Source organism: Scyliorhinus torazame, chromosome 6 (genome assembly GCF_047496885.1).
Source record: "Scyliorhinus torazame isolate Kashiwa2021f chromosome 6, sScyTor2.1, whole genome shotgun sequence".
NCBI classification, from domain to species: Eukaryota; Metazoa; Chordata; class Chondrichthyes; order Carcharhiniformes; family Scyliorhinidae; genus Scyliorhinus; species Scyliorhinus torazame.
The window spans coordinates 312986653-312998028 of record NC_092712.1 but is presented as its reverse complement, the minus strand read 5'-3'; positions in this window follow the sequence as shown (position 1 = coordinate 312998028).

The window sequence follows — 11376 nt, the reverse complement described above, 5'->3', positions numbered from 1 at the left end:
CCTCCAAAACCGCCTCCTCCCAGCTCCCTTCCTCCCAATCCACCTCCTCAGGTGGGCAAAGATGAGAATTCTCCAGTCTCCAGTCTACAAACGGGATGGTCTACACCTGGACCAGAGGGGTATCAATATCCTGGGGGGGGAAATTTGCTAATGCTCTTCGGGAGGGTTTAAACTAGTTCAGCAGTGGGTTGGGAACCTGAATTGTAACTCCAGTGTACAGGAGGTTGAGAGTAGTGAGGTCATGAGTAAGGTTTCAAAGTTGCAGGAGTGTACCGGCAGGCAGGAAGGTGGTTTAAAGTGTGTCTTCTTCAATGCCAGGAGCATCCGGAATAAGGTGGGTGAACTTGCGGCATGGGTTGGTACCTGGGACTTCGATGTTGTGGCCATTTCGGAGACATGGATAGAGCAGGGACAGGAATGGTTGTTGCAGGTGCCGGGGTTTAGATATTTCAGTAAGCTCAGGGAAGATAGTAAAAGAGGGGGAGGGGTGGCATTGTTAGTCAAGGACAGTATTACGGTGGCAGAAAGGACGTTTGATGAGGACTCGTCTACTGAGGTAGTATGGGCTGAGGTTAGAAACAGGAAAGGAGAGGTCACCCTGTTAGGGGTTTTCTATAGGCCTCCAAAAAGTTCCAGAGATATAGAGGAGAGGATTGCAAAGTTGATTCTGGATAGGAGCGAAAGCAACAGGGTAGTTGTTATGGGGGACTTTAACTTTCCAAATATTGACTGGAAACGCTATGGTTCGAGTACTTTTGATCGGTCCGTTTTTGTCCAATGTGTGCAGGAGGGTTTCCTGACACAGTATGTAGATAGGCCAACGAGAGGCGAGGCCATATTGGATTTGGTACTGGGTAATGAACCAGGACAGGTGTTAGATTTGGAGGTAGGTGAGCACTTTGATGATACGATTCGATTACGTTTACTTTAGTGATGGAAAGGGACAGGTATATACCGCAGGGCAAGAGTTATATCTGGGGGAAAGGCAATTATGATGCGATGAGGCAAGACTTAGGATGCATCGGATGGAGAGGAAAACTGCAGGGGATGGGCACAATGGAAATGTGGAGCTTGTTCAAGGAACAGCTACAGCGTGTCCTTGATAAGTATGTACCTGTCAGGAAGGGAGGAAGTGGTCGAGTGAGGGAACCGTGGTTTACTAAAGCAGTCAAAACACTTGTCAAGAGGAAGAAGGAGGCTTATGTAAAGATGATACGTGAAGGTTCAGTTAGGGCGCTCAAGAGTTACAAGTTAGCTAGGAAGTACCGAAAGAGAGAGCTAAGAAGAGCCAGGAGGGGACATGAGAAGTCTTTGGCAGGTAGGATCAAGGATAACCCTAAAGCTTTCTCTAGATATGTCAGGAATAAAAGAATGACGAGGGTAAGAGTAGGGCCAGTCGAGGACCGTAGTGGGAAGTTGTGCGTGGAGTCCGAGGAGATAGGAGAGGTGCTAAATGAATATTTTTTGTCAGTATTCACACTGGAAAAAGACAATGTTGTCGAGGAGAATACTAAGATTCAGGCTACTAGACTAGAAGGGCTTGAGGTTCATAAGGAGGAGGTGTTAGCAATTCTGGAAAGTGTGACAATAGATAAGTCCCCTGGGCCGGATGGGATTTATTCTAGAATTCACTGGGAAGCTAGGGAGGAGATTGCTGAGCCTTTGGCTTTGATCGTTAAGTCATCTTTGTCTACAGGAATAGTGCCAGAAGACTGGAGAAGAGCAAATGTTGTCCCCTTGTTCAAGAAGGGGAGTAGAGACATCCCCGGTAACTATAGACCAGTGAGCCTTACTTCTGTTGTGGTCAAAAGCTTGGAAAGGTTTATAAGAGATAGGATGTATAATCATCTGGAAAGGAATAATTTGATTAGAGATAGTCAACACAGTTTTGTGAAGGGTAGGTCGTGCCTCACAAACCTTATTGAGTTCTTTGAGAAGGTGACCAAACAGGCGGATGAGGATAAAGCAGTTGATATGGTGTCTATTTCAGTAAAGCATTTGATAAGGTTCCCCACGGTAGGCTACTGCAGAAAATACGGGACATGGGATTCAGGGTGATTTAGCAGTTTGGATCAGAAATTGGCCAGCTGGAAGAAGACAAAGGGTGGTGGTTGATGGGAAATGTTCAGACTGGAGTCCAGTTACTAGTGCTGTACCACAAGGATCTGTTTTGGGGTCACTGTTGTTTGTCATTTTTTATAAGTGACCTGGAGGAGGGCATAGAAGGATGGGTGAGTAAATTTGCAGATGACACTAAAGTCGGTGGAGTTGTGGACTGTGCGGAAGGATGCTACAAGTTACAGAGGGACATAGATAAGCTGCAGTGCTGGGCTGAGAGGTGGCAAATGGAGTTTAATGCAGAAAAGTGTGAGGTGATTCATTTTGGAAGGAATAACAGGAAGACAGAGTACTGGGCTAATGGTAAGATTCTTGGTCGTGTGGATGAGCAGAGAGATCTCGGTGTCCATGTACATAGATCCCTGAAAGTCGCCACCCAGGTTGAGAGGGTTGTTAAGAAGGCGTACGGTGTGTTAGCTTTTATTGGTCGAGTGATTGAGTTTTGGAGCCATGAGGTCATGTTGCAGCTGTACAAAACTCTGGTGCGGCCGCATTTGGAGTATTGCGTGCAATTCTGCTCGCCGCATTATAGGAAGGATGTGGAAGCATTGGAAAGGGTGCAGAGGAGATTTACCAGAATGTTGCCTGGTATGGAGGGAAGATCTTATGAGGGAAGGCTGAGGGACCTGAGGCTATTTTCGTTAGAGAGAAGAAGGTTAAGAGGTGACTTAATTGAGGCATACAAGATGATCAGAGGATTGGATAGGGTGGACAGTGAGAGCCTTTTTCCTCGGATGGTGATGTCTAGCACGAGGGGACATAGCTTTTAATTGAGGGGTGATAGATATAAGACAGATGTCAGAGGTAGGTTCTTTACTCAGAGAGTAGTAAGGGCGTGGAATGCCCTGCCTGCAACAGTAGTGGACTTGCCAACACTAAGGGTATTCAAATGGTCATTGGATAGACATATGGACGATAAGGGAATAGTGCAGATGGGCTTTAGAGTGGTTTCACAGGTCGGCGCAACATCGAGGGCCGAAGGGCCAGTACTGCGCTGTGATGTTCAATGTTCTGTGCATCTGATCTGGGATCCCAGGAATGAATGTCTGGGCGTGGCTGTCCTGCACATTGCTGAAAGCTTTTGTTTCCTTTGTAGCGAAATTTCAAAACAAACAAAATGTTTCAACGGCGAGAAAAGCTCGGCGAGTGATCATCTGACCCCGTCGCCTGTAAATTGCGCAGGGTGACAATCGGCGGACTGCCCGTCTCGCCAGATTTCCCCCCGCTGGAAAGCCCCATTCACACTCTAGCGACCTGAAAAAGTGGGACAGAAGGCAGATTTGTGATGTGCAATTGAACTGATTGAAATTGTTTCATTCCATAATTATCGCTTTTGAATTTCAAATACAATATTGTTGGCTGCGCTGTCACGATGAGCATGCCAGTGCAATGCTGAGGCTCCGAGCTCTCTTGTGTATCCGCACAATTAGTCAGTGTGTCAGTGTGGAGAATGTCATGCATTGTGCAAAATGTGAGGCTGCACTTTATAAATAGAAACATTCCTCTTCTCAACCAGCATATTGCGGATACATTCTGTGCTGTACAAACTACAACAATCTAGTCAGGCATTATCGAATACACAAAGCAGAGGCGACAAGAAAGATTAGCGCTTGCATTTATATAGCGCCTTCCACTACCACATGACATCTCAAAGCGTTTTACAGCCGATGAAGTAACTTTGAAGTGCAGTCACTCTTGTAATTCTGGAAAGGCGGCAGCCAATTTGTGCACAGCAAGCTCCCACACACAGCTCTGTGATAAAACCAGATTATCTGCTTTTGTGATGTTGTTTGAGGAATAAATCTTCGTCAGGACACCGGGGATAACACCCCTACTTGTCTTTGACATAGTGCCAATGGGATCTTCCATGTCCACCTGGAGAGCTGGTTAATTCATACTCCCAGAATGCCTTGATCCACTGCAATTGGCATACCGCCACAACCGGTCCACAGCAGACGCCATCTCCCTGGCCCCAAAAAGGACTCCTACGTCAGGCTCCTATTCATTGACTACAGCTCCACCGTCAACACCATAATCCCAGCCAAGCTCATATCAAAACTCCAAAACCTAGGACTTGGCTCCTCCCTCTGCAACTGGATCCTCGACTTCCTGACCCACAGACCACAACCAGTAAGGTTAAAGAACAACACCTCCTCCATGATAGTCCTCAATTTCGGGTCCCCACAAGGCTGCGTACCTAGCCCCCTACTATACTCCCTATACACACAGGACTATGTGTAAAAAATACGACTCCAACTTCATCGACATGTTTGCTGATGACACGGCCATCGTGGGTCAGATCTCGAACAACAATGAGTCAGAGTACAGGAGGGAGATGGAGAACCTAGAGCATGGTGTAAGGACAACAATCTCCCCCTCAATGTCAGCAAAACTAAGGAGCTGATCATTGACATCAGGAAGCAAAGTGTCGTACACACCCCTGTCAGCATCAGTGGGGCCGAGGTGGAGATGATTGACAGCTTCAAATTCCTAGGTGTGCACATCACCAACAATCTGTCCTGGTCCACCCACATCGGCGCTATGACCAAGAAAGCACAACACCGCCTATACTTCCTCAGGAAACTAAGGAAATTCAGCGTGTCCACATTGACTCTTATCAACTTTTACAGATGCACCATAGAAAGCATCCTCTCTGGCTGCATCACAGCCTGGTATGGCAACTGCTCGGCCCAAGACCAGAAGAAACTACAGAGAGTCGTGAACACAGCCCAATCCATATCGCAAACCCGCCTCTCATCCATTGACTCTGTCTACACCTCCCGCTGCCTGGGGAAAGCAGGCAGCCTAAACAAAGATCCCTCCCACCCGGGTTATTTACTCTTCCAACTTCTTCCGTCGGGCAGGAGATACAAAAGTTTGAGAATACAGACTAACAGATTCAAAAGAAGCTTCTTCCCCACTGTTTCCAGACTCCTAAATGACCCTCTTATGGACTGAACTGATCTCTCCACACACCTTCCCCACTGTTGCAGCACTACACACTGTATGCTTCACCCGATACCTGTGTCTATGTATTTACATTGTGCATTTATTGTATGTTCTATGTTTTTCATGTATGGAACGATCTGTGTGAACTATACGCAGAACAATACTTTTCACTGTACCTCGGTACACGTGACAGTAAATCTAAATCTAATCTAATCCAGGGTCAAAACGTCAGCTGAGGTAGACCTGGGACCGGCCTCCTTGCCCTAGCCCGCAGCACAATCATCACGTAAACCAAGCTCAGCGACACTCAAATACCCAATCACCCGGCCTGCAAAAGCCTCTTTCTAAAGTATTACTGCAGGTCATGCAACCACGCAGACTTATTTTAACAGCATCACTGGATTTGAGCAAGAGACTCTGGAAATGACATTACCTGAAATAAGTGTTGGCGGATGCCAGCGATAGTGCCGCAATAACCTTTCATTTCAGTGACTCCTTCAAATGGTACATCAGAAATCATTGATCGATTGCAGAGCAGGAGTTCCAACGTGTAATTTTGTCTATAAATTGAGATGGACCTCTATGGACCACTCTTGTATCATTATGATGCCATGATTGAATTGCAAATAGATTTATGGGTCTTTGGGAGGCGGAGGTGAAGCCGGTGGTTGACGCAAGGGGTCTGGTGGCATTTCAAAGTGATGAGGCTGAAGCCATAGGTCTTCAAAATTGGTGACACAAAATACTTGCTCTTTCTGAACTTTGCCACCAATTTATGGGATGTCACATCATGAGACAAGAAACTGTGGATCAAACCTCCACCATTGTTCTATCCGTACTCCATCTGCATTGTGGCAAGTGCACCAGCGCACTGTGCACATGTAATCGATGCATAAGTAGCTTTGTTGAATGAGACATTGATTTGATTTTAATTTCCATGCTTTCCATGTGCTTGCCAATGCGACTACAATAAGAACATATATATAATAACACAACTTGTATAGCACCATTTATATAATAAAATGTCCCAAAGCACTTCAGGGGAGTATTTGATAACAAAATGCAACACCAACTCACTTAGGGAGATGTGGTATTATCATAACTATCAGCATTGCAAGGGTTAATGTAGTGTCGAGCGTGGACACTAGAGGGAGCTACAGATACCACTATATAAGGCAGTGCTGCTCGGTCTTAGGGGAGGAATGTATGCAGGAGCTAGCTAGTGAAGTTCATCAGAGCAGTTAGTGAGGGAAGGTTAGAATATAGTTTATACCAGTTAGTGAGATTAGCCGTAGATGAGTAGATGCAGCCCCAATCCCATAGATCCTCCCACAATGTAGATGAATCTATATATCATTTGGTTTGTTGTTTGAGTGTATATCATGTTCCGTACACTCGCTAAATCTGCATCCGAATCCCAGTCAGGTACGCTGGTAATGGTGGGATTGTGTTAGGAAAGTGATTCAAGTATTGTGTCAGGTTATCTTTTATGCTTCCAATCACTCGAATGTCAACAGTTTCTCTCTTATATATTTCAACCAGTTCTACTTTCCCCACTCGTGTTGGCCCCTGTGGGTGTAAACACACCGAGTGATTGAAGATGGGGAACCCCTGGTTATTGTCCTATTGGAGTTCTCGTTGTTCTGTGGTAGTACAATTGTCAGAATTCTCCGTTTGGGAGACCTTGGGCTGAATTCTCCGATTGCCGATGCCGAAATCGCATTCGGTGATTGGCCAAAGAATGAGACATTGATGGCCCCCGACCAGCGCTGCGTCGACCGCGCTCCCTGGAGAATTGCGGGAGCGGCGTCGGACCCGATCGCGGGTTTGATGCCCATTCTCCGCCCCCGCGCCGAGCACAATTGCGCCGCAAAGGTTCGGAGAGACCCGGCCCCCGTTTTTACGCTGAAATGGGGATCGACACCGTTTTTCAGATGCTCCGCCCCCTCAAAAAACCCGGAATAATTGTTGAGTACACCGCAGGGACAGCCTCAGAACGTCACCTGAGCCCTCCCCTGATTCTCTGCCCACGATGGGCCGACTTCCTGGTGGCGTTGGTCGCGTGTGCTCACAGTTTTCGGGGATGCCTGCAGTCGGGGAGGGGGGGGGGATTCGATCCGCTGGTCAGGGGGCGCTTCAGCGAGGGCTTGGGGGACTGGTAGGGTGGTCCGGGGGTGGCAAGGGGGGGTTACAGGGGGGTACTATCTGGCAGGTCGGGACTGAGTGCCCGGTGCCATGGCGCGGCCTCGACAGGCCACCGGCAATTCTCCATCTGTATCTGCAGGTAAAGCCGGGGGCTGCTCGCCCCCCACGGAGGGGGTGCTGGGCGGCGCCGACTTACTCATTGCAAATCTAGACACATGCCTCCAGACATAGCCTCAAAATCCGAGGGTACAGCCCTATATTCTCCCGCCAGCGGTGAACGGCACCTGATTTAAGCGCAAATTGGGACACAATTCCCTATCCCTCTCCATGAGAATTTATGTATGGCGAGGATTACGAGAGATTCCGAAGGGAATCCCGCTACCCGGTCGCCATTCTAAGCGGGCGGTCCAACAGCAAGGTCCTTCGCCTGGCCACCCCCCTCCTCGCATTGCAAAGCAGCTCCCAACGCCCCCCACCCCCACATCCCAGATCCTCACCACCCACCCCACCCCCGCATCCCGAATCCTCACCACCCACCCCACCCCCGGATTTTCTGGGGTGCCCCAAGTACGGGGGTGACCCGACCCACCCATCCCCCAGAGACCCCTAAATAGGGGGACTCCCCCCAGAGACCTCCTGAACAGGGGGACCCTCCACAGTGACCTCCTAAATAGGGGGGCCCTCCCTTTCCTGTCTCTTGAAAGGCTTTAGCTAATGCTTTCCATAGACGTCTGTTCATTTGTTTGACCATACCTGAGCCTTGTGGATGGTAGGGAGCATTAAACGTTTGTTTAATCCTTAATAAGTGATATATTTCCTTGAGCACTTGCCCAGTGGGATGTGTGCCCTGATCTGAATCTACCTGCAATGGTATATATGCCTCACCAGGTAATTACTTCCTCCAACATTATCCCATCCACAGTGTTGACTCTCCTGCGGAAGAGGCTTCTATCCACCTTTTCCATTCTCCCTTGCTATTTCTTTTCCCGAATCTATATTGTGGTCAATTGTTGCCATGTATTTTTGTCCTCCTTGACCTTCAAAATGTTCCAAATAAAATGCCTTTTTTTTTAATTCTAACTCTCAGGATCAGCTTAAGATTCTCTTCATGTTAGTCTTCTCTATTGATTTTGATTTTCCAAGAAAGAAAATTTGCTTCACTTTGTAAATTGAATTTAAAACTCTGATTTTGCCTGCATGGGTTTACTATTAAACCTTCGCCCCCAAAGAGTTGTCTGTAGGGCGACACGGCATCGCAGTGGTTACCACAGTTGCTTTACAGCTCCAGGGTCCCAGGTTCGATTCCCGGCTTGGGTCACTGCCTGTGCGGAGTCTGCACGTTCTCCCCGTGTCTGCGTGGGTTTCCTCCGGGTGCTCCGGTTTCCTCCCACAAGTCCCGAAAGACGTGCTTGTTAGGTGAATTGGACATTCTGAATTCTCCCTCTGCATACCCGAACAGGCGCCGGAGTGTGGCGACTAGGGGCTTTTCACAGTAACTTCATTGCAGTGTTAATGTAAGCCTACTTGTGACACTAATAAAGATTACTAATCTCTGACTTCTTCAAATACACAAACAATGGGCAGCACGGTGGCGCAGTGGGTTAGCACTGCTGCCTCACGGCGCCGAGGTCCCAGGTTCGATGCCGGCTCTGGGTCACTGTCCGTGTGGAGTTTGCACATTCTCCCCGTGTCAGCGTGGGTTTCGCCCCCACAACCCAAAAATGTGCAGCGTAAGTGGATTGGCCACGCTAACTTGGCCCTCAATTGGAAAAAATGAATTGGGTATCCTAAATTTTATTTTGCTGATGTTCTGCTGATGTTCGAACCTTGAGGCGGAGCACTTGACGAGCATGTGATTTTACTCTAATGCTGGGGTGTTAAATCTCTCCACCTTTTTCCTAAATCTATGAATTCACTCTTACATCGGGGTTCCAATTCCTCCTTCAATCCTCTGTTGGAAGACTGGAATCTTCCGCCCCGCCCTCCGTAAGATCGCCATGGGTGGGACGCGGACCATGTAATGGTCCTGTGACATCGGACGGGAATTTCCATTCGCCGTGCAGGCGCGGCTGGAGAATCCCGCCCGGAATCTCACCCTCAGCCATCTACACACTTCCCTATGTATTCGATGTCTTGTCTCTCGATTTTTTAAAAACTAGATAGGTGTTCTTTTGCCTTGCTTGTTAGGAACTCTCTCCCCTTTTCCCTAACTTTATTTCCCAACTCATCATGCTATTTTATATCTCCATCAGCTACCATTTTATTTTATCCCATTGTAATGAGAGACTTTACCATCCAATAAAGTATTCTCATGATATCTTTAAAACAGAAATCAAACTTCCCTGTTTCATTCCAGGCATTAACATGCCAAATCCTTTTTTTTAATAAAGCACCAGGGGTCGAATGTGTGCTTGAGGTGGAATGGATTAATTTCTCGAGCGGCTATCAGAAAGAGTTAGTCCCATTTCTGTTGTGGGCAAGTCTGGTTCAGACTCCAGAGGAGGTTCACAAGAATGATCCCTGGAATGAAGAGCTTGTCCTATGAGGAGCAGTTGAGGACTCTGGGTCTGTACTTGATGGAGTTTAGAAGGATGAGGGGTGATCTGATTGAAACTTACAGGATACTGAGAGGCCTGGAGAGGATGTACGCCCACGTAGGCGTACTGAGGGTTAGCGTGGAGGAGATGGACCCTCTCGACCAATGGGTCCGACTTGTGCGCCCGCACGTGTTTGCAGAGCAGGATGGGTCCAGGAGCTGCCAGCCAGGTTTGGAGCGGGGTCCCAGAGGAGGACTTCCTGGGGAAGCCAAGGAGACGTTCGTGAGGTGCTTGGTTGGCCGTGGTACACAGTGGTGACCGGATGGAGTGGAGGGCATCCAGGAGGACCTCCTGCCAGCGGGAAACTGGGAGATTCCTGGACCGTAGGGCCAGTAGGACGGTCTTCCAGACCGTGCCGTTCTCCCTCTCGACCTCTCCGTTTCCCCAGGGATTGTAACTGGTCGTCCTGCTCGAGGCAATGCCCTTGCTGAGCAGGAATTGACGCAGTTCGTCGCTCATAAAGGAGGACCCCCTATCGCTGTGTATGTACGCAGGGAAACCGAACAGTGTAAAGATACTGTGGAGGGCTTTTATGACGGTGGCTGCGGTCATGTCAGGGCAGGGAACGGCGAATGGGAACCGGGAGTACTCGTCAATCATGTTCAGGAAGTACGTGTTGCGGTCGGTGGAGGGGTGGGGCCCTTTGAAGTCCATACTGAGGTGTTCAAAGGGATGGGAAGCCTTTATCAGGTGCGCTTTCTGGATTGGATTGGATTGGATTTGTTTATTGTCCCGTGTACCGAGGTACAGTGAAAAGTATTTTTCTGCGAGCAGCTCAACAGATCATTAAGTACATGAGAAGAAAAGGGAATAAAAGAAAATACATAATAGGGCAACACAACGTATACAATGTAACTACAAAAGCACTGGCATCGGATGAAGCATACAGGGTGTAGTGTTAATGAAATCAGTCCATAAGAGGGTCATTTAGGAGTCTGGTGACGGTGGGGAAGAAGCTGTTTTTGAGTCTGTTCGTGCATGTTCTCAGACTTCTGTATCTCCTGCCCGATGGAAGAAGTTGGAAGAGTGAGTAAGCCGGATGGGAGGAATCTTTGATTATACTGCCCGCTTTCCCCAGGCAGCGGGAGGTGTTGATGGAGTCAATGGATGGGAGGCAGGTTCGTGTGATGGACTGGGCGGTGTTCACGACTCTCTGAAGTTCCTTGCGGTCCTGGGCCGAGCAGTTGCCATACCAGGCTGTGATGCAGCCTGATAGGATGCTTTCTATGGTGCATCTGTAAAAGTTGGTAAGAGTCAATGTGGACATGCCGAATTTCCTTAGTTTCCTGAGGAAGTATAGGCGCTGTTGTGCTTTCTTGGTGGTAGCGTCGACGTGGGTGGACCAGGACAGATTTTTGGAGATGTGCACCCCTAGGAATTTGAAACTGCTAACCATCTCCACCTCGGCCCCGTTGATGCTGACAGGGGTGTGTACAGTATTTTGCTTCCTGAAGTCAATTACCAGCTCTTTAGTTTTGCTGGCATTGAGGGAGAGATTGTTGTCGCTATACCACTCCACTAGGTTCTCTATCTCCCTCCTGTATTCGGACTCATCATTATTCGAGAT